At 51.5% G+C, this 23,726-nt stretch overlaps 1 protein-coding gene across 1 annotated transcript in view; it reads right to left on the bottom strand.

The window, feature by feature from the left end:
• Nucleotides 1-23,726, bottom strand: part of SNTA1 (syntrophin alpha 1) — a 62,739-nt gene that overhangs the window by 32,961 nt on the left and 6,052 nt on the right. The gene's annotated exons all lie outside the window — the stretch shown is intronic.

Below are 23,726 nucleotides of genomic sequence, written 5' to 3'. Positions count from 1 at the left end.
ACAGTGGCACAGTTGCAGTGCTGCAGCAGGTGTGTCGCTGTCGCACATCAGCGCAGACACTATCTACACTGATGGAGGCGTTTGCCTGTCGTTGTAGTGAAGCCACCTCTCCAAGAGGCGGTAGCTATGGCGGACAGAATTCTTCCGTCACCTAGCGCTGTCTACACTGGGGGTTCGGTCAACATAGCTAGGTCTCTTAGGGGTATGGATTTTTCACACCTGGAGCAACGTAGCTGGGTCAACCTAACTTTTTACTGTAGACCTTTTTACTGTAGGCCTATAGCTGCACAGTTACGTTGGCATAGCTAAGCCAGTAGTGCAGACGCAGCCCACACCAACAGAAGGTCTTTTTTCATTGGTGCAGGAACACCACCTTTCTGAATGACGGTAGCTAGGTCAAAGGCAATGTTCTTCTATCAACATAACTGTGTCTGCGCCGCGGGTTAGGTCGGCAGAGCTGTCGGTCGGGGTGTGGGTTTTACAGCCCCCTGACCGATGCAGCTATGCCGATATCACTTTGAAGAGTAGACCAAGCTCCACAGACACACAGGTGCTTGGCTGGCTAGGAGAAAGTCAGCTAGTTCTGGTCCATTCCTATAGATTAAGAAGAACCCTATCTAACTTAAGGCATGTCTACACTACAGCTGCATAGCTACAGCGCCTCACAGTGCAGACGCTTCCTACACTGACAGAAGGCGTTTTTCTGTCAGTGTCGTTAATCCAGCTCTCCGAGAGGGGGCAGTTAAGTCGACTACAGCACTGGTTACAAGCTCCTAGAGGTGGCCGAAACCCAGCGGACCTGCAGGGTAATAAGCATTAGCTATAGAGCAGCGTACTTGGGTCCCAGTCTAAGGCTAGGTCTACACTGCAGCGGGGGTCCGACCTAAGATACGCAACTTCAGCTACGTGAATACCGTAGCTGAAGTTGCGTATTTTAGGTCGGCTTACCTAGCGGTGAGGACGCGGGAAAGTCGACCGCTGCCGCGCTGCCGCCGACTCCGCTGCCGCCTCCTGCCGAGGTGGATTTCCGGAGTCGACGGCAGAGCGATCAGGGATCGATTTTACCGCGTCTTCACTAGACGCGGTAAGCCGATCCCCGATAAACCGATTGCTACCCGCCGGATCGGCGGGTAGTGAAGACAAAGCCTGAGAGTGGAATAATCGCAAGATTCCTTCCTGAGACAGATACGGGCAAGAGGCCCAAGAGCTGAAAAAGGGACGCTCGGGCCGTGGAGCAGCGAGCCCCCCAACTGTGAGAGCAGCTCTTGCCATAAAATAGGTTTGCTTTCCCAGCATTTGAAGATGTTCTGTATAAATCCCACCATGACTTCTTTAGCTTGAACATGAATCAACACAGGTGGAGCCTGCAATGCTATTTCCTACCCATCTGACTTACACAAGGGTTTGTTTTCATTCTCAGTTCCTCAGAGAAGACCTGACGAGGGGTCCAAGATCACGCTGCATATTGTACTTGAAACCAAATACCATAAAACTAGCACAAACCAAGGGCACAATGCCCCAGAAAATCCGGTATATGGCTAATGCGGCATCCGGTCACCTAAATAAATAAATGCTCATAGTTAATATGTTGGCATTGGCTTCGTGCCATAGTGATCTTTATCATCAAAAACAGCAGGCGTGTCACAGTCAGGAAGGGCAGTGGGACAACTTCAAGGACTGTCTCTTTGCCTGAGTTTCGAACATTAGTCCCGTTTCCTGCTCTCCACCTCTTCCCCCATCCTCCTCCAGCCAGCGCCAGCCTATTCTCCCAGCCCATGGAAACCTGGGGCTGTTTGTCTGAGTGCCTCTGCCAATCTCAGCTTCTGCAGTATCAGGGAGAACAGAGCTAGCCTCAAGGCAGCCAGGACCCCAGTCAGTTAGGGCTTGCTAGGTTCTGCGGAGGGCCATTTTATTTTAGATTATGGGAGAACAACGAAACAGGGAAGAACTTGGGGCATCTTTTGTCACTGGCTGCATGTGAACTGAACACGGCAGCTCCATCCAGCAGAGAGCTCACAACAAAGCATTTAAAGGTACAGCACACACACAAAAATCAGACCTGTTGTATAGCTATGTATGCAGCCTTGTTGTAGCCGTGATGGTCCCAGGGTACTAGAGACACCAGGTGGGTGAGGTAACAGCTTTTATTGGACCTTTCGAGCTACACAGCTCGTCTCTCTCACCAACAGAAGTTGGTCCAATAAAAGCTATAACCTCCCCTACCTGGTTTCTCTAATATAGCCATGTACACCATACAGTCCAACAGTGAATTGCCCCTGGAAATGAGCTGTGAGCCAGCACACACTGCAGACTGATCGTTATGGTAAATCAAAGGGCTTAGATTTGTCTTGCCTATTGCATTGCAGGCATCGTTTTTTCCCTCTGTGTTCCAGAAAAAGGAGCCAGAGAACACTAAAATTCCATTCGTGTTGCCAGTTAACGTCTCTCGGCTAATCAAACCTTTTTAAGGATATAAACACAAATGACTCTTCTCTTCTCCCCACTCTCTGCAAGGGGTTAGCGGCTGGGATGGGCAAAGGGTGTCCCATGGAACGGGAGTTGAGCATTTCCTGGTCAGGAAAGAACCTGGATCAGCAATTCTGTGGGGCCCGAGAACATCTGGAGGCTTGGGTTTAACGGGGTCTGTTTCCAGGCCCCAAAGCTGCACTTCCTGTTTCCAGCCAAATTCCCAGAGCCACAATTCTCTTTCAGCCCCCCTGCCCTGGCTGCAGCTGGCCTGGGAGCTCCTGTCAGGGAATACCCATGGCTCAGGATTCTCGGCTGCACAGGGAACCCTGATCCATTGTCGGGGGGGAGGGGGGAGGGAGGGAGGCACAGACGCTGCAGCAGTGCTGTATGTATAGACATGGTGTAAGTCTCTTAGGCACTTCTGAAAATGCCACCTCTCGACTACAGTAAAACTACCCATATCACAATGCTAGACACTCCTGTCGCAGGCCGGCAGTGGATAAACAGATTTAGGGGTGAATGAAGTGCCATAGACACATTTTTTCATGAAAGAAAGAAGAACTTTGGAGCAGTTGGGGAGACTCAGCCCATGTCAGCTAGTAGGGCTGTGTGCTTTGGAGTGCCTGCTTTTCTCTTCCCTTGGCAGTAAAACCTATTAACAGAGCAGTCTGCCTCTGTGACTAAAGCCCCAGAAGCCCAAAATGCCAGCGCCCAGTGAAACAACGTAACCACAGGACTCCCTTAAATCTTCTTTAATAGCTTACTTAGCAGTTAAGACCAAGTCTACAAAATAAACACTGCCAGGCTGCTAACAGGTGAGTCCAGGAAGCCCTTTGGATGAGCTGAGGTACCTTTAGGTAACACTTGTCATGCAGGGAACACGTCTAAAATCAATAATTAATCAATGATCAATGGAAACCAATCTTCTTAAATCAACAGATGAGAGCCATTATACCCTGGAACAGTGACACCTGTAAATCATTCTACAGGTGCCTGCACCTGTTACAGGGCACTACGCAGACATGCTCACCGTAATGCAGTTTACCATTGCTGAGCCATAAAGAAAGCGCTGTTAATCTGATTGTTGAATTATTCATAACGTACATAGCAATATGGCCTACAGGGATTTCCAAATAACCCACATGCTTGGTCAGGTGAGCAAGAATCCAGCTGTCAGATGAATTAAAAAAGCCCAACGCTCCGATGTTCAAAGCAGTGGGTATTTCTCCTGGGCTGGACTGCTGCAGACAGACCCCAGACTCCTTTGGCCTAACACGTTGCTGACCACGTCCCCAGCGGGACGTGCTTCTCTCTACTAGAGCTAGAGGAAAAGAGTGGCTGGGTGGCAATCACCCTCTACTGCACCAGTACAAGAACCTGGGTTCAAATCCTGCCTCAGGCTATCAGCAGACGTGAGCTTGGCAGGTCTCATATAGACCCACAAAAGCACCTTAGGGAAAGCACATGGCTGTTTGTCTGCCCCTGAATACAAACCAAGGTTCAGAGCTGTAGAGTGACTTTGTAAAGCACAGGCCCGGGAGTGCTGGGGAGGGGAGCACTGATCACTAGGGTTGCCAACTTCATACTCACACAAAACTGAACACCTCTTGCTTCGCCCCTGCCCCTCCCCTTCTCTGAGGCCCTGCCCCTGCTCACTCCATTCCCCTCCCTCTGTCACTCGCTCTCCCCACCATCATTCACTCACTCATTCATTTTCACCGGGCTGGCTCAGAGAGTTGGGGTGCAGGAGGGGGCTCCGGGCTGGGACCGAGGGGTTCGGAGGGCGGGAGGGGAATCAGGGCGGAGGCAGACTGTTTGGGCGCAGGGGAGGTGATAGTTCCGACTGGGGGTGTGGGCTCTGGGGTGGGGCTGGGGATGAGGAGTTTGGGGTGCAGGAGGGGGCTCTGGACTGGGACTGAAGGTTCGGAGGGTAGGGGAGGATCCGGGCTGGGGCAGGATGCTGGGGTGCAGTGGGGGGTGAGAGCTCTGGCTGGGGGTGCAGGCTCTGGGGTGGGGCTGGGGATGAGGGGTTTTAGGGTGCAGGAGGGTGCTCCAGGCTGGGACCGAGGGGTTCGGAGGGCAGGAGGGTGATCAGGGCTGGAGCAGGGTGTTGGGGCATGGGAGGGGGTGAGGAGTGCAAGTTCTGGGCGGCGCTTACTTCAGGCAGCTCCCGGAAGCAGCAGCATGTCTCCCCTTCGGCTCCTATGCAGAGAAAAATCAAGGACCTACGCCTAGGAGCTGAAGCGGGGACATGCCACTGCTTCGGGAGTCGCACGGAGTCACGGCAGGCAGGAAGCCTGCCTTATCCCCGCTGTGCCGCCAACCAGACTTTTTAACAGCTCTAGCGCCATAGAGTAGACATGTGCTACCGCCATGGAAGGGGCCTTTCCAGTGCTGTGGTTAACCCACCTCTCGAGAGGCAGTAGCTAGACTGATGGAGGAATTCTTCTGCCACCCTCGTGGTGTCAACACCGGGGCTTAGGTCGGCTTAACTGCGTCTCTCAGGGAAGTAAATTTCTCACACCCCAACCCAGGCAGCTGGGTCAACCAGGCCTCATGCCCTGCAATCACTGGGCACAGCGAGAGGAGTGAAACATAAAGACTCAATGCCGCATTCACCTGCTGAGGGTGGGTCAGACCTGACAACTGAACTCTATTTCCTCTGTTTGCCTGTCAGGTGCTGTAGGATTTCACACATCTGAGTACACAATAAAAACCTCTGGTGCTCCCCAGGGGCTGGGCCCTGCACTGAGAGGGACCCCGCTGAGCTGCTTCCTATTTGGGGATGGACAGGTTTGCTGTTTAAGCCAGGCCAGGACCTAGTCTAAAGCACCCTAGTTTCAGCCCAGTCACAGTTTATTCGGGGACTCAACCTTTGTGTGGATTTGGGGGATGCAGGGGACCAGATGGCAAAAGCTCACACATTCACCCAGGCTTGCAAAACTCGCAGACTGCTCCTTCCACCTTACAGGCCAGATTTTCAAAGGTATTTTGGCACCTCGAGGCATTTTCGAAAGCATCTAGACACCTAACGCCCATTGATTTCTGCCCCAGAACTTGGAAGACCCGAAGAGGAGACTGTGCCAAAACATCCACCCAAAGGTTTTACGCTATGCCCAGTGCATGCTGGGCCAGGACTTGGGCACTGCTAGCACAATATTTACACTGTCCCTTTTGAAAATTTGAGCTATGATTCGGGGGTGCCTCTGTTTTTGTCCCTCACCCTCGGACAACCAGGTCCCTTTCAGGTGTCTGACATTGGGCACTTCAAATCACCAGTCACTTTCAAAGTGTTGGCCTTGATCAACACGGCGTGTGGAATAGGAACTCGCTTTCCCATCTCTGTGTTTTCATGTAAATGCCTCCAGCCACCTGGGATAGAAGATGCAGCAAAAACTGCCCTCGAAGTGTCCCCTGGTTAGCTTCTTCATTCCAAGTAAACACGCTCCCCTGTGCGGATGTAAGTAATGAAGTGCAGTGTTTGCAGCTGGCGTGGATGTTCACAGGCATGGAAAAGCTCAGCCGCACATCAGCACAAACAGCCCTGGCTCCTCTGCCGGGAAAACGCAGTTCGGCTTTGACTCAAAACCAAACCGACTGCAGGGAGTGAGCCCTTCCCGGGATGAGGCTCCCAGGGACAGGTGCATGCCGCCTTGTGGAAAGGAGCGCGCAGGCTGTCTCGGGGGAGAGGATGGAGCCATGGCTGTCGCAGCACGGGCAGCCCCTCCAGTGCTCAGCAGCTAGAATGAGGGGGTGCAGGCAGCCGGGAGTGCCGGCTTTAACCCATTCACGAGGCGGCCGCTCGCGCTCTGATTAACAGGGCTTCTCCCAGGCTGGCAGGGGCACACAAACTAGAGGGGAAACGTATGTCACACTTGGGGAAGTGACAATGGAAGAAGGCTACAGACATTAACCCTTCCCATGCGCGCCTTGCCAGGCTGCCAGCCAGATGGGCACTGAGGAGACGGACAGTGAAGCTGAGTCCCCAGACAGGCAGCAGCCAGGGCCTCCCGCAGCACCATCAATGCCACACTGTGCAGCAGCGACACGGCGGGGGAAGGACCAACTTGTGCTGGTGACAGAGACAAGCTTTCGTGGCTCTGTACAGTGTCTTTCACCAGCAGAACTTGATCCAATCAAAGCTATTCCCTCACATGCCTTGTCTCTCAAATAGCCTGGGACCGACACAGCTGTGACTACACTGCAAACTGTGCAGCAGCCTGTGGTTCTCCCCACGGGCACCGCATGCAGCCGAGGGGTTTAGGAGTCTCTGTGGAGCTTCTTGTTGCTCTGCATGGGGCACACCGCTGACCGCAGGAATAGTGCCCGTGTGTCGCTGCCCAATACACCTGCTGAGACATCAGGAACCTTCACTGTCTCACCAAGCAGCCAGGGAGGGAGGGAAGAGAGAAAGGAGAAACCTCCCTGCCCCTAGCAGCCGGATGGGGGGAGAAAGAGAGAGTCACTTGTTCAGTGTTCGAAGAAAGCGACTCATTCTGTGATTCTTTACCAGTTTCACATGACCCCACTCCCACCTCTGCTGCCCGGCACAGATGCCAGGACTAGGCAGCCATCCAGGAGAGGAGGGAGAGATCCTGACCTGGATCAAAGGGGAACAATCTTACCTTCAATGCTAGACTATATTAACATAGGATAAAATATAAAAACTCAACAATCTGGGAAATCCCCACTCAACAACTTTGTTACAAGTTGTCAGAGGCTGAAAGGTGTTAACACTTACAGCTAACGCCCAGCTGCACAGTTTTAAACCTCCCTATCTCACATATACAAGTCTGGAGGTGCTAAGTAAGGAACCCACCAGCCAATATCCCACTTTCAGTTACTGACTATTACCAATCTAATCCCGACACCCCTTCAGCCTTAGCTCCGTGCCTGGGTTTGGTAGTTTAACGGAGCAATGGTGTTGGCCGCACAGACGCGAATACGTGTGCTGGCTGTAAAATGCATACTGTTTAAAAAAAAAAAAATTTTTTTAAGGTTTTTAAAAATAGGGTCTCAGAACCCGACTCTTCTCCCAATCACGTCAGTGGCAAAAATCTCAATGACATCAGTAGGAGCAGGAGCAGGCCCTTGGCATTCAATATTTACATGAGTTTCATTACCCAGAGATGTGCCACTAGAGGGGAAGGCAATTCCTGCCAGAGTGAAATTGGAGTATTTAATTTGATCTTCACATTACTCCATTTGGATTGTATCATGTCCCAGGTGTGATAACGTAAGTACTGGGTCACAATGGATTGTGTCTCATCAACATGTTACACTGACAATGTATTCATGGCAGTGTTAAGGTGCATCTGCATTTTATCCTATGGAAATTTCCATCACCAAAAACTTTGCTGGCTTAGAACTAAGGTTGCTTAGGTAAATCCCTGAAAAACCAAGGATCTGTCTAGTTTTGGGAGTCTTCCTTTTAACCACCACAGACTGCATTAACTGCTCTCCTCAGGAAGATCCCTTGCAATTCCACTGGATACAAACACACAGTGCACGTACCAAACTCCTGGAATGCAGGCACAAAGCCTGGCCTCCTAGCCCAGCAGCTATGGGTGCACCTGCATGGCTTAGGGATCCGAGGGGTCGCATGCACACAGGGAAGGTTGGGGTCAGAGTTAGGGATCTGCATTAGAGCGTGGCTGTGTTTGCTGGAGGAATAGATAGCGCATCCCTTTCAACCTTAACCATCTTCTAAGCAAGAATTAGGTGTGGGGATTTTAATGACTCTCCTGTCTCCCAGCTTCGAAGGGAAGGGGCTCAATCTCTTCTCTAATGGCCTGGAGATTCTCAGAAGCCCTAAGAGCAGCCAGAAAGGAACCAATCCACAGGAAGAAGGCAGCGCACATGGAACATAAACCAAACCTCTTTCTATAGCAACCCAACAGTGTGCCTGGAAGGGCCGGGGGTGGGGGGTATTGGGTGAGTGGGCTGGGCCAGGACAGCTCTACTTAGGAGCAGTGCAGAGGACTTCCCCTGGGTGAGCGAGATTTGCAACGTGGCACCTGACAGTAGCCCTCACTCACAGGAGAGCGAGTGCTTCAGGCCTCACCACGGACATTCTGCTCTATCTTAGGGCATGCTCCTTTGCTGGACGAGCTGGGACAAATGGAGTCCCCTTTCCAAATGGCTGCCCAGCTTGCCAGAGCAACAACAGGCATATACGAGCTCTTCTCTGGATCAGAGATCAATACTCCAGAGCTCCCCTACCCTCCCGACTCCCTGCCCTGGCCTCGTGGCCCCTCACACTCAAGTGACTCGGCAGAGAAAGGAACATGTGCTGGACTCTGTATAAACAGCACTCTTCGTTCAAAGGCCAGTGCCTCCCTTTCTCTCCTAGCCATGACGGTCGACTCTTCCTTACAAGGAAAAATACCAGAAGACTGTAACATTTCCTTATTACTACATCAAATTACAAGGGAGAATAAATCACTGAGCAGAAATTATTAATAAACAGAAGAATTAACAATCACACAGGAAGCAGCTAACTTCAGAGTCCAGTGCTGGAGTTCAGGGCATAGCCTGGCACCTCAGCATTGGAATACGTGTGAGTGGAGTCCATAGAGATAGCTTTAGCATTTATTTTACTTAGCACTAACGCAAAGCACTTCCAAGCTTGTCTCCTGTAAGACACTGGCTGCAGCAGTTAGCATAAGGCTTGAGGCCTATGAACTTTGGCACAGATAAATGGACCAACAGTTATCCCTGTGTTTTGGGGGCCTGGGAACAGAGTGTTTTAGGGGGAAGTCTGTCCATAACGACACCAGCCAGCCACAGCAACATGAGCTAACACCAGCTTTTGGATATTTTAGGATAGGAACATCTGCAGTTGTCTGACCACAAGAGTGCCATGGCAACAAATTGACGTATATGGTAATAAGTTGAGATCATTAATATACCAGCCTATAGGAGAAGGGCTCCCCAATGTTAGTAGGGTGAGGAAATACAAATAAGGAAGAGGGGAGAACCCCCTACTGAATACGCATTTGGCATAGTGGCGTCAGCGTAACATATTCTAAAAGTTGTATCCCAGCCGGTGTGCGGGAGGAGAGGGAGGTGTAGCGTTTGGGAGGTGCCAGGGGGATGGCTACTGGTGATGACGAGGAAGGTGGTGGTGATGAGGAAGATAACGGGTAATACTCTGCAAGGGGTGGGGTGAGTATAGGGATGTTCAGATGTACGTTCTGTGTTATCTCTATCTACCTGGCAGGTTACAGGGTTTGTGACTTTGCTAAATGTATTAACAAACTATTGTAAATACAGTAGGGTAACTGTGCACATCAGGGTTCCCAACTGAACAGTAATTTTAATCATACTGGGCCTGATCTTGGGACGAGAACCTGTCAACCCTCAGAGTGATAACTGGGAATTCTTAAGTATCAATATAATTAATACATAATCTATAGATCAGACTACAAGAGATGGGAAGTTTCAGAGTGGAAGTACGGCAAACGCCCTGTTTCATTTGGGTGTTTTTAAACAAGGGGTTTACTTTCTTGACAGCCACTTGGAGGACCAAATTTTCCAAGGCAGAGGCCTGAGGTCCATACACAAATAATTAGCATACACAATGCACCTGTGATTGTGCAGACAGCTACTGCAACCGGCAAACTAACTAGACACCTGCACTTATATTTGTCATTGTGCACATGCCTTTACAGGTGTGTTATTCTGAGCACATGTGTATGTGTTCAGAACCTGGACCTCTACCCCATGACTCATGGAACACGGTCTGAAAGACTCCTGCATTCTGCTGGCAAGTCGCACGTCGGGATTGCTCAGGTCCCGCTCTTGGACCAGTGGTTCATTCATCGGCTGCGTAGCCAGAGAGCTGTCTGCACTCTGGACATGTCTTGCTTTCTGATTGCTCTTAGTGTGTAGGTAGTTACCTGATTGCTGCACTTACTTCACCTCTACTACAATACATCTCCACGGCCCTCTTACTGTTCCCTGGCATGAATACTGATCCCAGGAGCCAGAGCTCCCTCTCCCACGGAAACCCCTTTCTACGCTTGGGCTGCAGCCGCTTCACCCACCCGCCACCTCGCCTGCACAAGGCCAGCAGCATGCTGAGTCTGCCTGACACCCAGCGAGTACAGCTGCAGGTAAATCAGCACAAGCTGAGCTTCCGTGTCTTGGGCAGCGAGTCCTTCAGGGCCAGGGATGCCCGCACCAGCACTTCTGCCAGCACCCCTTCACTTTCTGGGGGGCTCCCACGAGGAGGCCGCTGCCCCTGGGAGGCCCAGGAGGCAGAGACACGCCACTGCTGGTAGGTGTCAGGGCCTGGGGAAGTGACCACGCAGCTAGGGCACAGTGTGGGGCAGGGGGAACTGGGCACCAGGGCAGGAGGGAAGCTCTGAGAAGTGGCCTCGGCGCCACTGGCAGGGCCCCGCTGGGGGAGTCGGAGCAGGCACATGGAGCAGTCGGAGCAGGGCGCACAAGATGCACCAGGCAGGGAGGTGGCTCTGTACTTCAGCCAGGGGATGCTGACCCCCATGGTACCCGCGATCCTGGCTGCTGCAGCTCCCAGCAGCAGACATACTTGTTGCAGAGGAGGGGTGCTGCCCAGCTTGCCCCCTGCAGGGGAGCCACACCAAGAGGAGGTGAGAACTGGGCCCGATCCTGGACCCCCTTGCGCAAGGGATGAGGTGCTCTTCCCCTCCAGGGGATTCCAGCCCCGATTCAGGCCAAGAGCAGAGCGATCTGGGTTCAGGTGGACCGCAGCCTCATTGTACAGGAGTGATGGATCGGGCGGGGCAGAATTTTAACACACCCACTCCCCGCATTGAGAGAGCGATGGGAATGGAACTCCGTACACTCCTCTGAAAGGTCTCAGTGCAACAGAAGGCAGGAAAGCAGGAGTAGCTGCTTCACCTTGAAACCTCCTGGCTACTCTTGGTTTAAGTCACACCTTGTTGTTCCTTTCAATGAAATCTGTATTCAATGTGTATTTTAAATTTAAAGACACATGTTCCCCTCTTTTCTCCATGAAACCTGGGATCCCCAACCCCACTCCAGTCAGCCAGGCAGAGCCGAGTAACCTGAGAGATTTGCACTCTCACCCACGCTTTGAACTTTTGACCAGCTAGGGTGACCAGATAGTTAACTGAAAAATCGGGACATAGTGTGGGGGTAATAGGCGCCTATATAAGAAAAAGCCCCAAATATCGGGACTGTCCCTATAAAATTGGGACATCTGGTCACCCTATGACCAGCTAGCACTTGGTGGAGATAGTCACCGAAACCTGTGAGCAATCACATGGAAGCCTGAGTAGGGAGAGCTGTGTTGCTGCAGCACATTTACAACAAACAGATCCTGTGAGAGGGACATTGAGAGCCCCAGTTTCACAAATAGAGACAGAAATTGGCAACAAAGAGCATGCAGTTGCTATACACCTCCAGAGATCTGTGCCTGCAAGTGACTGATTGCACCGCGGCCTGCAAACACCCCTCCTGTGAGCAGTTACACAGTCTGCACAGATCTCACAAGCACGACTCAAACACCCATCTTCGAAAAATTGCTCCTTACATTTATTCCACATTCAGTGCAGTTTGGAGGCATGTCTCCAAGCCTTTCCACTGCTGCTAAGGCTTTTCGGGCACAATGCAAGACACCAAAATCACGGCAAAAGATGAAGTAAAATGATGCAAAACCAAAAGTAAACAAACCTTTACAAACTCTCTGAGAGCAACAGGATGGTCAATTTGCACCTCCAGGGTAGCTAGAGGTGCAGTTTCCCTCTCAGACAGACACACTCACGCTAGCTCTCATTGAGTGGGCACACTAAAAACACAAGTGTAGTCACGATGGCGGGAGTGGCAGGAGGGGCTAGCCACCCGAGTACGTACCTAGGGTCTCAGATAGGATCCTAGCTGGGATGGCTGCCCCCCACCCCTGCTGTTGTGCCACCACGGCTATGCTGCTGTCTTTAGCACTTTAGTTCGATCAGAGCTAGTGCAGGTATGTCTACCTAAGCTGGAAATTACACCTCCAGCTCCAGTGTAGACACACCCACAACATTCTTGGCAGGGGAGGGGGAGAGGTAATGTTTACACACACGCACACACACACACACACACACACACACACACAGGCTCACATATATCTCAAGAATGGCTTGGCCTAAAAACTTCAAGTCTGAAGCTGAATTCGACAGTCTAGGTCAGGAGGAGGTCTAGTGCACAAGGATGTTGCTGGTAAGATTAGGTGTAAAATTTATGGCTGTGCCAGGAGTTCACAAACAGGACAGCTATGCGGCTTGGGTTCACACGGATCGTGCACTCTGCTGAGTCACTCGGGGCCAAATTCCATGAGTGAAGCACCTGATTTGAATATTTTGTGGTCTTGTGTTTCATGGAATGTAGGTTGTCTTTTGATAGACCTAAATACGTAATCTCCACATCAGAAGAGACAATCATCTGTTGTTACCTCTTGAAAAGATATTCACACAAAAGCTAACAAAATTCTCCAAGAAACAACTTTGCTAAGACAGAATCAAGGCTGTAAATAGACATCAGTTAAATGAAAACATTATTAAAATTTTGTAGTTATTAAAAAAATGGAAAGCCCAAAAATCTATAGCTAAAGTTTCACAAATCACCTTAACTCTGACCCCATACCAATGCTCATCCTCTGCCTATCTACTATTAACCCATTATACCCAATCTGACAGGGCTTTGGAGCTGTGCTCCGGCTTCGCTCCAGCTCCAGGCAAAAACCTGCAGCTCCACTGCTCCGGAGCTATTCCGCGCTCCAGCTCCGGGCTCCGCTCCAAAGCCCTGCCCAATCACCATTCTTCATCCACACTTCTAGTATGGACTACTGCAAACCTTTAATTATCACACATACAGCAAAACCAGCAAGTACCAAGAGAGAGATTGCCACAATATGTCGGTTATGGTTACCTCAGGCTGGAAATACCATCATCTATAGCACACTGTAAATACAAATCTACAAATTCACCCACTTCTGGACAGAGAGGCCACTGCCCTGGACACCCCTACTTCACCTCTGCCACTGTGGATAGCAAAGAACACAAACACCTCACCTTTCACCCCTCCCCATGCCTAGACACAACATTGTCTAATAGCCACTTTGTGTCTGAGCCTAATGTGCTTCATCCACAACCCAAAATATACACAGGCCAGAACTCTCCATGTTGCTGAACTCTCCGAATGTGATGCAAACAGAGAACACAAGTCAGGGAGGCAGTGGGCAGACACATGGGGTCAGAATTAAGATTGTTCGTGGAAATATATCTGTGAATTTCCTACATTTCAAACACCTTTTTAAAAATATATGACGGCAGCGTTCTAAGAATGTTATATTTACCTACCACCTTAGCTCACTCAGAATAAAGTTTTCTACCTGGAAAAATCATGCCTTATTGTATGACCGCACTCAGAGAGAGAAGGTCTATGCTGCAAGAACATGTACACTCTGTCTCTTTAATGGCAAGAGGCTGGTTCTGAGCAGGGAGGCAGCGCTGTTCCTTAGTGGTCAGGCTCCCTGGTGTGTGGGCTGACATGATTAGAAATTGCAGAGAGCTGATTCAGCCTTATTTTTGCCTTGGTGCATATCATTATGGAGACGCTGTGGTCTTGGATGCCTATGGAAAATTTTCAAAGCTAACTGAAAAAACATGGGGCTGGCACAGGAGCAGCACAGTGTGCTGGAGAGGGGGTTCGGGAGTGTCCTCTTGGAGCTAAAAAGGTGTGGAAGCTGGAGGCACACAGCAGGAGAAATTACTCCAAGAGCAGCCTCTTCAAAGCAGCTACCTGAAATTTTAACACCTAGGCCAACTCCATGGCCACAGCAGGGAACTTACAGTCCCTGACCCAGAGCCACAAGCCAAGGGGGCTGCCCAAGAGAATCCTGGCCCCACTTGAAAGGTCCCAGAAGAGTCAGGTGCTTGGCCTTACTGTCTAGACAAGAGGCTGTACAAAGAGCCGCTCCCAGAAGAGTCAATCTCATTGTGGTTCCTGCTGTCTCTGCCAGGCGAGGGTCGCCCCTACAGGTCCTGGTTTCCCTCTCAGCTGTGGTGACATGGAGAGTGCCCACACAGCAGATCTGGGTACAAAAAGAGGAATGCCATTTTCCAACTGGCTAAAATCCACGTCAGTGTCTGGCCCCCAGCGAGGAGCCGTAACTGAGAGCTCAGGATGTGATGAAACCCTCTGCTGGTCGCTGCGTGGCAGTGCCCAATCCACAGAAGATGTGTGTCTGTCAGCCCCAGCTAGCGGGACCCGGTTCCTCAGTTCAATCTGTAGCAGCTCACACCCTTAGCTCTGGAGTCCCTGAGGTCACCCCAGATGGTGGCGTCACAATGACACAGGCAGTTTTTGTATCACTTGATAATCAAGGCTCACAGAAATCGCTCCGTGGGACATCTGCTGTATTTGTAAGGATGGAATAACAGCGAAACAGCCAGGTCCTGAGCAGTTCTACCATGGCAGAGAGGACATCTGGCCCGCCAGTCCACTGGCTGGTATAGGACCTGCCCTGGTACTGGAGGAGAATTAAAACTGCTGGCGCAAGCAATGAGGGGCCAAAGCGGTAGAGAATGACTAATGCAAACCTAACAGAGCCCCGACCCTGGGCAGGGAAACAGCCCTGAGACAACAACCCTTCGCTCAGAACTCAAAGGGGAACATTTCTGAGGTTCCAAAGAGTCTGGTTAATTTTTATTTCTGCACAGCCCTGACCTAGGGAGAAGCGGCACAAGAACGGCTCTGCCAGCAGCGCTGCCAGCCCACACAGGAACAGCCCTGGGCTGGTTCGTGATTTTGTTCTACCCTCCAGCACCCACTTATTTAAGCAAGTTCAGCCCTGCAGTTAAACTGAACCCCAGCCTTCTCGCCCCATCCCCTTCTGCCCGCTCTCAGCATTTGCAATAATCTGAGCGTTCATGGCCAGGGCCAGCCCTTCTGTGCTCCGTGAGTCCAGGCTGAGCAGGTTTCCTGGCAGTGCTGACTGATTCAGCAGCTTTCCCTCTACTCCCTCTTGAGAGCAGCAGACAGCACTCTGAACTCTGTCTCTGCACAAAGGACACCTCTGAGAAGGCTGCCAGCTCCCAGCTGTGAGGCTATGGCCGAGGGTGGCTTGGAGGACTGAAAGCACTTACATGATATTAAACTCACTGTCACTTTTCTTTGGGCCTTGGAACGAATACAGGTCACAGCTGTAAAACCAGAATCCTCCCTGCTTCAACCCTCGTCTGTCCACTGCCGCTCACCGGCCCTTGTGACAGCCATTTGAGCCAGTCTAGCTCACCGCCCCCGCTCTGGGCGTCCCTCCCCCGCACAGAGCCTGGCATGTTGCAGTTGGAAAAGGGGGCTACTTCATGGCACAGGCCTGAGCAGAGCTGCCCTAGTTGGTGCCAGCCCAGGCACACTTCTGAGGCACAGCCAGCGACACCACCAAAAGCAGAACTTCACCTTCAGCGGGGTGGAGAGAAGCTGCATGGCCTAGCGCTAGGCTCTGCCTACAAAGCACAGCCCATGCTGCAACCCGTGGGGCTGGGGCTTCCCTGCTCTGATACCCGAGCGAGCCAGACTGAAGCTAGCTGAGGTATGTCTGCTCACCCTGCAGTTCCACCCCACATCGCAGGGTAGCCACCCCACCGACTCACCACAGCTGGTATAGTCTGGTTGGGGATGGGCATAGTGTAGAACGAGCCAGCTGTCTCGCTTCTGTTTGTGGTGGGCAACAGAAAGTTCATGAAGTGCTTGGAGATCCTGGGGGGGCCGAGTTACAGAAGTGCCAAGTGCTTTTCGTTGGGGTACTCTAGTTAGGGGTGCAGGTGGGGCCACGCTCTCGTCGGGACTCAATGGAGTCACACCAGCAGAGCATCTGGCCCACTGTGTAGCCTGACTAACCCTAGTGTATCAGCCAGATTAGCAGAGACAGTCTCTCAGATTGCCCAGAAAAATGTCCCTGGATGGACCAGGAAAATCCCAAGTTTCAAGCCACCTACTTTCAGGTATCCAGGGAGGAGATTGACTGGCAAAAGACTTCAGCTCTGTCTACAATGTCAGCCCCTTTCCTTGCTTCCCACTCACTGCCCAGGGACTTAGTGCTCACCCACCTGCTTCCAGTTAACATTTTTGGAGGCAAACCAGAGCGCATGCAGAGGTCAGAACCCCGGGAGAAGCTGTGAGCTGGAATCAGTTGAGAAAGGAGGCAGGGCCGGGATACGTCTGAGGCACAAGGATGCTGACCTGAGCGAACCAAGCCAGACAATGGATTGGTCTTTTTGTGAAATGCTCCAAGTCAGGGTTCCAAGTGGCCTGCAAAACAAATCACGGCTGGAAAAGGAAACGGGAACGAAGCTGGAACACAGGCTCCTAGGCTTGTCAGAGGAAAGAACCCCCAGAAAGCTGAGGAATTGGAGAGACCCGAGCTGGGAAACCCGCAGCTCACCCCGCTGTTGATGTTGGATGGCTCCCAAGAGTGCTGTCGAGCACAGCTGGAGCACTCCGGCCACCCAGCTGCTCAGCTGTATGACTCAGGCCCTTGCTCAGGGGACCTGCTCTTCAGCAAGAGCCAGAATGCCCCCCACCTCTCCCACCTCCCCAGCCTTTAAGGGCCAGTGGAACAAAGATTCAGAGAGGAGAGTTTAAAAAACAACCCCACCTTCTTTGCTTAACAATGTTCTGTCTGCAGCCACATCAGCTCAGGCTGCAATCAGCTAAGCAGGAATGTGCTGTGCCATAGCGTGGCTAGGAGAGCCTGGAACACCGCAGGTGAGGAAAGGCACGTCCTGACCCTCGCCTCCCTGCCACCTCCCCCATGCCATCATCACTGCTCAGAGGGGAGCAGAGCTGCACGAAGGCTAGGTACCATCCCAACCCCAAAACCTGGGAGCAAGACATGTTTATTTAGTGAACTCATAGTGCTGGAGCCGTCACATCTTGCCTTGGTATCTCAGCAACGGAAACAGCCAAGGAAATGAGCATGTGCCAAGCTAGGACATCTGAATTCCTTTCAGTTTGGCCCAGACACCTGAACTGGCTCTCCCACAATGAAACGAACAGGGCCCTGCCACGCTCGAGTGAGGTTACCTGCACCCAGCCACACTGAGCGATGGGAAGCCAGTACTTTCTGCTGCTTAACCCCTGTGAGGCTGCAAAGGAATCAAACGAAGACACCAAGTCTCTGAACACAGGAGCAAACCTTGCCAGCTTCCCTTTGGAGTTTACCTGCTGGGATTTTTAATTTATTAAAGAAGCCTGCTGGGTCTCATCTGAGCCCCAGCAAACTACAGCGAAGCCCTCTCTGCAGATCCGTGTTCTCAGCACTGCCCTCTAATCAGCAGGTCGAGTAAACAGATCAGGTCGGGGAAGAGGGGCTTCCTCTGATCTCTCTCCCTAGACACAAGGCAGCTCATCCCAGCCTCATCCATAATCTTTAGGAGAAAAGGAAACAAACCCAGGCCAAAGGAAAGAGAGAAAAACAAGCAAGCGAGCGAGAGGTTTGAGGAAGGAATTTCACAGGCCTGGCGAGAAAGGAGTTCTCGCATTTCTCTTTGGTTAAAAAGATCAACTTCCAGCAACTGTGCAGAGGAGCACATTCCACAGGATGATGTGTGGTTCCGGAGGCTCCGGAGAGAGGAGGAACCAAGCCACAGAAAGGGCTGAGCAAAGCTAAAAAGAGTTTAGAGACAATGCAGTTTGGGGCAGGGGGTGGGGGAGGGAAAACCCTTCAGATCCAAAGAAGAGGGCAAGGAAGCATTTGGAGCCAAAGAGAACAGCTCTCCTGTTCACACAGGCCAAGTCTGGAGGGCCACAGTACTCTACGGATCTGTTGCCTTTGGGCTCCGGTGATTAGCAGAACTGAAGGGGAGGGCGAGTTTAGCTGTGCCTGAGGAAAGGCCCCTCCCTCCCTCCTCACAGCTGGGGCAGTTGCTGCTCTGCACTCCTAGCGGTAGGGCTGATGGGACACAGCAATGGAAACGGTGGAGTTTAGTTTATTGTTAGTGGATTGAGACTCCGCAAGAGAACGGCTCCTCCCTCCTACAGACCCCTTAGCAAAGACATTATAAAATCTCCCTCTACTCCCCCTCCGCAAGGTCTCCAGCCCTTCCCTAACTGCTGTGATGTTAGACGTACCAACTCCACTGCCCGTCTACCCACTCGACAGAAACCAATTCTCAGTTACGTCATTTGTGCGCTAAGGTGAAAGCACGTGGCTGAGAGTTAGGACTCCTGGCCTCTATTTCCAGCCCTGCCACTGAATCATTGCACAGTGCTGGGCAAATCACCTCTGTGCCTCCAAATAATACAGCAGAGATAGAAACGGCACAAAGAAGTGTCGGAGAAGTAGCGGAAGGCCTGGCAAGACTCAATGCGAAGACAGATTTAAATGGTTAGGACCATTACTTAAGGGAGGAGAAAAATATGAGAGAGAATGAATAATGAATGTATAATGAATGTAAATCGGGGGTTCCTAGTAACCCTTTCTGAGCATACAAGAACAAGGGCGACACAATAAAATCAAACAGGAATCGTTCTTTTACACAACACAATTAGTCAGTGGAACTCTCTGCCACAAGCTATTGCTCAGGCAAAGAGTTTAGTAAGGAAGTTTCAGAAAAGGACTGGACACACATGAATAATAATAATAATACCCACGGTTCCACTAGCTAGGATTAAAAAGGTATCAGAGATATCAGCCTCCATGGTTCAGGACAGAAATCAAAGACTAGATTCCCAGGGTTAGGGAGAGATTGCCTTGAAGGCCAGTCATTGTCCGATTGTCCTTTATAGAGGCACAAAAGGAGGGGATGAGGTTACACCATCTGCTGAAGCAACTGGTACTGGCCACTGCCAGAGTCAAGGTGCCAGGCTGGATGGAAGTTAGAAGTTATTATTAATCAGCCTCATGCTGCCAGCTTGTCCCTGCTTCTGTGACACCTTGCAGGGTAGGAGTTTTGTGTCTGAGCATGACCAAGTCTGCTGCCAGTTAAGGCAGCCCTACTCGGGCCAATGGCAGAGAGGCCTATGTTCCTGGAGCCATGTCTGCAGCCCCTGGATTCATTATACCTAGACCTGGCCTTTCTCCCTGTCCCAATAGCCCCAGAGACGCTCTCCCCCTCCCCGATCCCTGCAGGAGCCCAAAAGGGCAAAAGAAAAAGGCTGCTCCTAAAAGCATTTAACACTGACCCGGGCCAGAGTGCCCTGTCAGGATGCACACAGGGAGGGGCCGCTCCATGCCTAGATTCTCCCCTCTGCCTGCGTGGAAGTGAGGAGTGTCCCTGCTGCATCCCTTGGAGTGCTCTCCAGTGGGCAGGACTCCCTACAATGGCAGGAGGTGCACAATGCATTGTCTCCTGTAGAAAGCAAAGGGAAATCTTGGCAGAGGGCTGCACTGGCTCTGGCTCCAGGACCTTCTGTCTGTGCCGTTGAACCTGCCTCCAGGGAGAGACGCTCCTCCAACGGGACGCCCCAGGCTCTGATGGATCCCTGGGGACCCACCGGATCTTGGCTGTGACCCCTCTGCCTGACCCACCCTTTGAAGGAATGATCTAGTAGGAAACTCCACAAGGCTGTCCCCTGCGTGGGTCCTCCTAGCTGGGCGACAGCCTGGTCCCTCAGGATTAGCCATTGTTCTACAGGCTACATGGAGGGTTGGTCTCAGCCCAGGGCCTAGCAGACTGGTGCGCAGGCCACAAAAACCTACACAAAACAACTTGTCCCCTTCCCTACAGGGCCCCAGCAGAGAGGCCAAGGCCTGTACTTGTCAGTGGGGCTTGGGGGCGAGGAGAGCACTCTGCTGTCACCCTGGAAGGAGGCAAAAAAAGAACAAGAGAAGTCCATGAAGGACAGCTCCATCGCTAGCTGTTAGCTAAAATAGCAAGGAGGCAACCTCATGCTCTAGGTGTCCTAAAACTCCAACTGCCAGAAGCTGGGACTGGAGGGCAGGGGATGGATCATTTGATAACTGCCCTGGTTTGTTCATTCCCTCGGAAGCATCTGGCACCGGCCACGCTTGGAAGACAGGATACTGGGCTAAGTAAACCATTGGTCTGACCCAGTCTGACCCTTCTTATGTTCTTCTGTCTCTGAAGCATGCTGGAGGGAGGCAGCATGGGGGGAGCTGGTACTGCCCAGCTGTGCTTCCGTCTCATGGGATGTCAACTCAGCACCTCTCACCAGCACTAAATTCAGCCCGAGGAATGCAGGATGTGTCCAGCTAAGGGAGAGCGTTAGCATTTACACCCAGGGCCAGGCCTCAGCTCTGCTCAGCGACTCAGAAATCAATAGGGTAGGCGGCTATCCGCCAGCTGAGCCTCTGCCCTGGCTTTCAAACAAAACACTGGGGAGATGCTAAACCATTTGCCATTGACCGACTGACCGAGAGAGGCTTCTCTGGGGGTAGGGCCAGAACCCAGGGGGATCCCGGGCTGGCTCTTTCGTTCTCGTGGCTGTTCTGGCAGGAGGAGGAGGAGACAGGTCACAACCAGGATGTTTGCGCTCCCCACTAAAACTTGACGTTAGCTCTCTAGCAGTCTGCCCTTCTTGTGCCAGTCCACCTCCGCTCTACCCGGGGTTGATAGGCTGGCAGGGCCTGCTCGGGTGAAGCAGGGACTCGGGCAGCTGAGCGCAATGTCAAACTCTCCCGCTTGTTGGACAGGCAGACCAGGCTAATTGATTCAGAGCACAAACACCACTAATCTCCATTATCTCATCTCTCCCAGCCCAGTCACTGTGACTGTCTCCTTTGGCCAGTTACGGGTTCTCCTTCGGTACAGCATGACTGGCATCTCCACTTCGCAGAGGACGTAGGAGTTCTCTCACAACAGAGCAGTCAGGCCACTAACATGAGCCTCTCGCCAGTGACTGCAGGGTCAACCTTTCCCAGTGCCCAGCAGTTCAGACGCAAGGCAGTGTGAGAGTCTCCTCCCAGGCGTCTGGATTGAGTGGGTCTCCTGAAACCTTCAGACACCCGCGGTCCTTCACTGCCAGCTCACCTGGCCATAACACTTCATCTCTCCTATAGCTCTGAGATGTGCCAGGCAGTCACAACTGCAATCAGTGAAGACAAGACACCTCTCATCGCCCTGCTGGGAGAGTCCCCAAAGCTTTAATGGTTCTCACAATGTCTCTGCCGTTATTCAAGTCAGTCGAGTTTTACAGATCACTCAGATTTGTGATCCTGGGAAACAGCTTGGTTTAAAACTAACATCTTCCAAAACCACCAGATCAGTATTCCCAGATCTCCCCTCTCACTGGGACCTGGGTGATGGGATTTTTTTAATGGTCATTATTTTTTTCAGGCACCAAATCTAGTCTGTTCATGCTGCTGTAGGTGAGGATGAGTCCAGGAGGAAAGTTGCTGCAGAAGTACTAGGCTACTCTGACGTCCATTATTAAACTTTGGCTTTCAAGGGTTTAGAACTTGACATATTTACACCCTATGCCCCAGAGGCTCAGGGTTACACAGAACAAATTGTCCATGTTGTCTAACTGCAAGCCAGATTCCAGCCCCTGCTATGGCCCCTTTATGCTGCTTTGGTAGTTTACAGGGGCCAAAAAGGGGGCAAATCATCCCATAGGGGAGCTGCCCCTCCTGTGGGCAGGGGAGGAGGTTCTCAGCATGCCAGAGGCAGGAAGAGATGTGACCGGAACACTCTGTGCTCTGGCTAGCCTGAGCTTTCACTGGAATTTCAAACACAAAACAAACAACATTACAGCTTAAAATCTCTCTTTTAGTGCTTAGAACAGGGAGCTGAACGGATTTCCCAGCTCACTGGATTTTCATCTTTGAATACCTGGGTTCAAATCTCAGCAAGACACACATGAAGATTAATATGATGGCCTCAGCCAAGTCCTGAGTTTAACCTCCGCTACCTGTTGGAAATTATTTTCCTAATACGTTTATAAGGTTTCACAGCACTCAGTTGCCTTTATTTGTCCCAAAGGGCCACTTGGTGCTGGTTGCATCCCAAACACCAATATAACCATATACACTCTTGTATTTTATACACTAGCAGCAACACAGTTATAAGCATTGGCCAAAAAACTTGCAACAAGTTCAGGCCCAGGAGACACCTTCCTATCATGGCACGGCTCCTGAGGGGTAAGGAAAAGCTCTGCCCAAGAGCCCTAGAAACTCTTGCTCTTCACACTCAATAACAAACAACGGATGTCGTTGCCGATTAATGGACTTCAGCCAAAGACAAAAAAGGGAGTTTTTGGGCTAAACCCTGAACCTGATGCCCAGTTAACGCTGTTTTCTATATTTCTATTACTTCAGCCCAGACATTCAATCAGGTAACACTGGTATTTCCAGGGTCACTACGAATACAACACAAACAACTCTTCTCTCTCATGATCTTATTGGTTTGGTCCATGCTTTGAGCACACGGCTCATGCTAAGATCCAAACTCAGTCTAAAACCAGTGATCACCCAGGTCTAACGTGGGCCTAGGTTCCTACACTCTGACACTGACTCCCTCCGAGACTAGTCATCTCCACTCTGCCTCAGTGCATCTGGGGGTGAAATGGAGAGCACAATCGGAGCCTAGCTCCCAGGGACCTCCAGCGGAGGTCTCAGTGCATGTCCGTAAAGCATTTGAAGCTGAAATGCGATATCATCACTCTCCACATTTATCTCTATCAGAAAGCACCAGTCACACTCTGTTAACAGAGTCTGATCAGACCAGGCCCTTCACTGTAATACCGGGGATGCTGCAGGCCAGGACCGAGCCGTGGGGGAGACCCAAGCATGGAGCTGAAGGGGAAACACAAGTGAGGATTGTGGTGAAGACAGCGGCAGAGCACATGGGGAAGAAAGCCTGCACTGCACCTACGCCAGATCTAGCCAGTAGCATCAGCATTGTGATCCCCAGAATGCGAAGTGGCGCACACTAAGATCTGGGGTGAGCCAGATCTGAACTGAAATGCAGAACTGAACTGAAGTGCCACATTTAACCCAGAGTGCAGCCCCAAGGTGGCTCAGAGTCCTGCCCCACAGCCACCTTGGAGACTGAGCAGAACAAGCAGGTTCTGTCCATCTATTCAGGGAGATCCCAGCCGCTATTTCCCACTCTCAGAATGAGCGGATGGAATGGTTTGTGCCTATTTTGTTTTTAATTAAAAACGGTATGTAAATGTATATGCAGATTTGGATCTCAGGCTTCTGGCGAACTGCCAGCGCAGCCCTCACTATTGCAAAGAGCAGGCACCGCGGGTGCCTCCATATTGCAGCCCATCTAGCATGTAAAATCCCTTGCTGGTCAGAC

Source organism: Emys orbicularis, chromosome 12 (assembly GCF_028017835.1).
Source record: "Emys orbicularis isolate rEmyOrb1 chromosome 12, rEmyOrb1.hap1, whole genome shotgun sequence".
Lineage (NCBI taxonomy): Eukaryota > Metazoa > Chordata > Testudines > Emydidae > Emys > Emys orbicularis.
The sequence above is the reverse complement of the archived record's forward strand: the minus strand, read 5'-3'. Positions and strand labels throughout refer to the sequence as shown.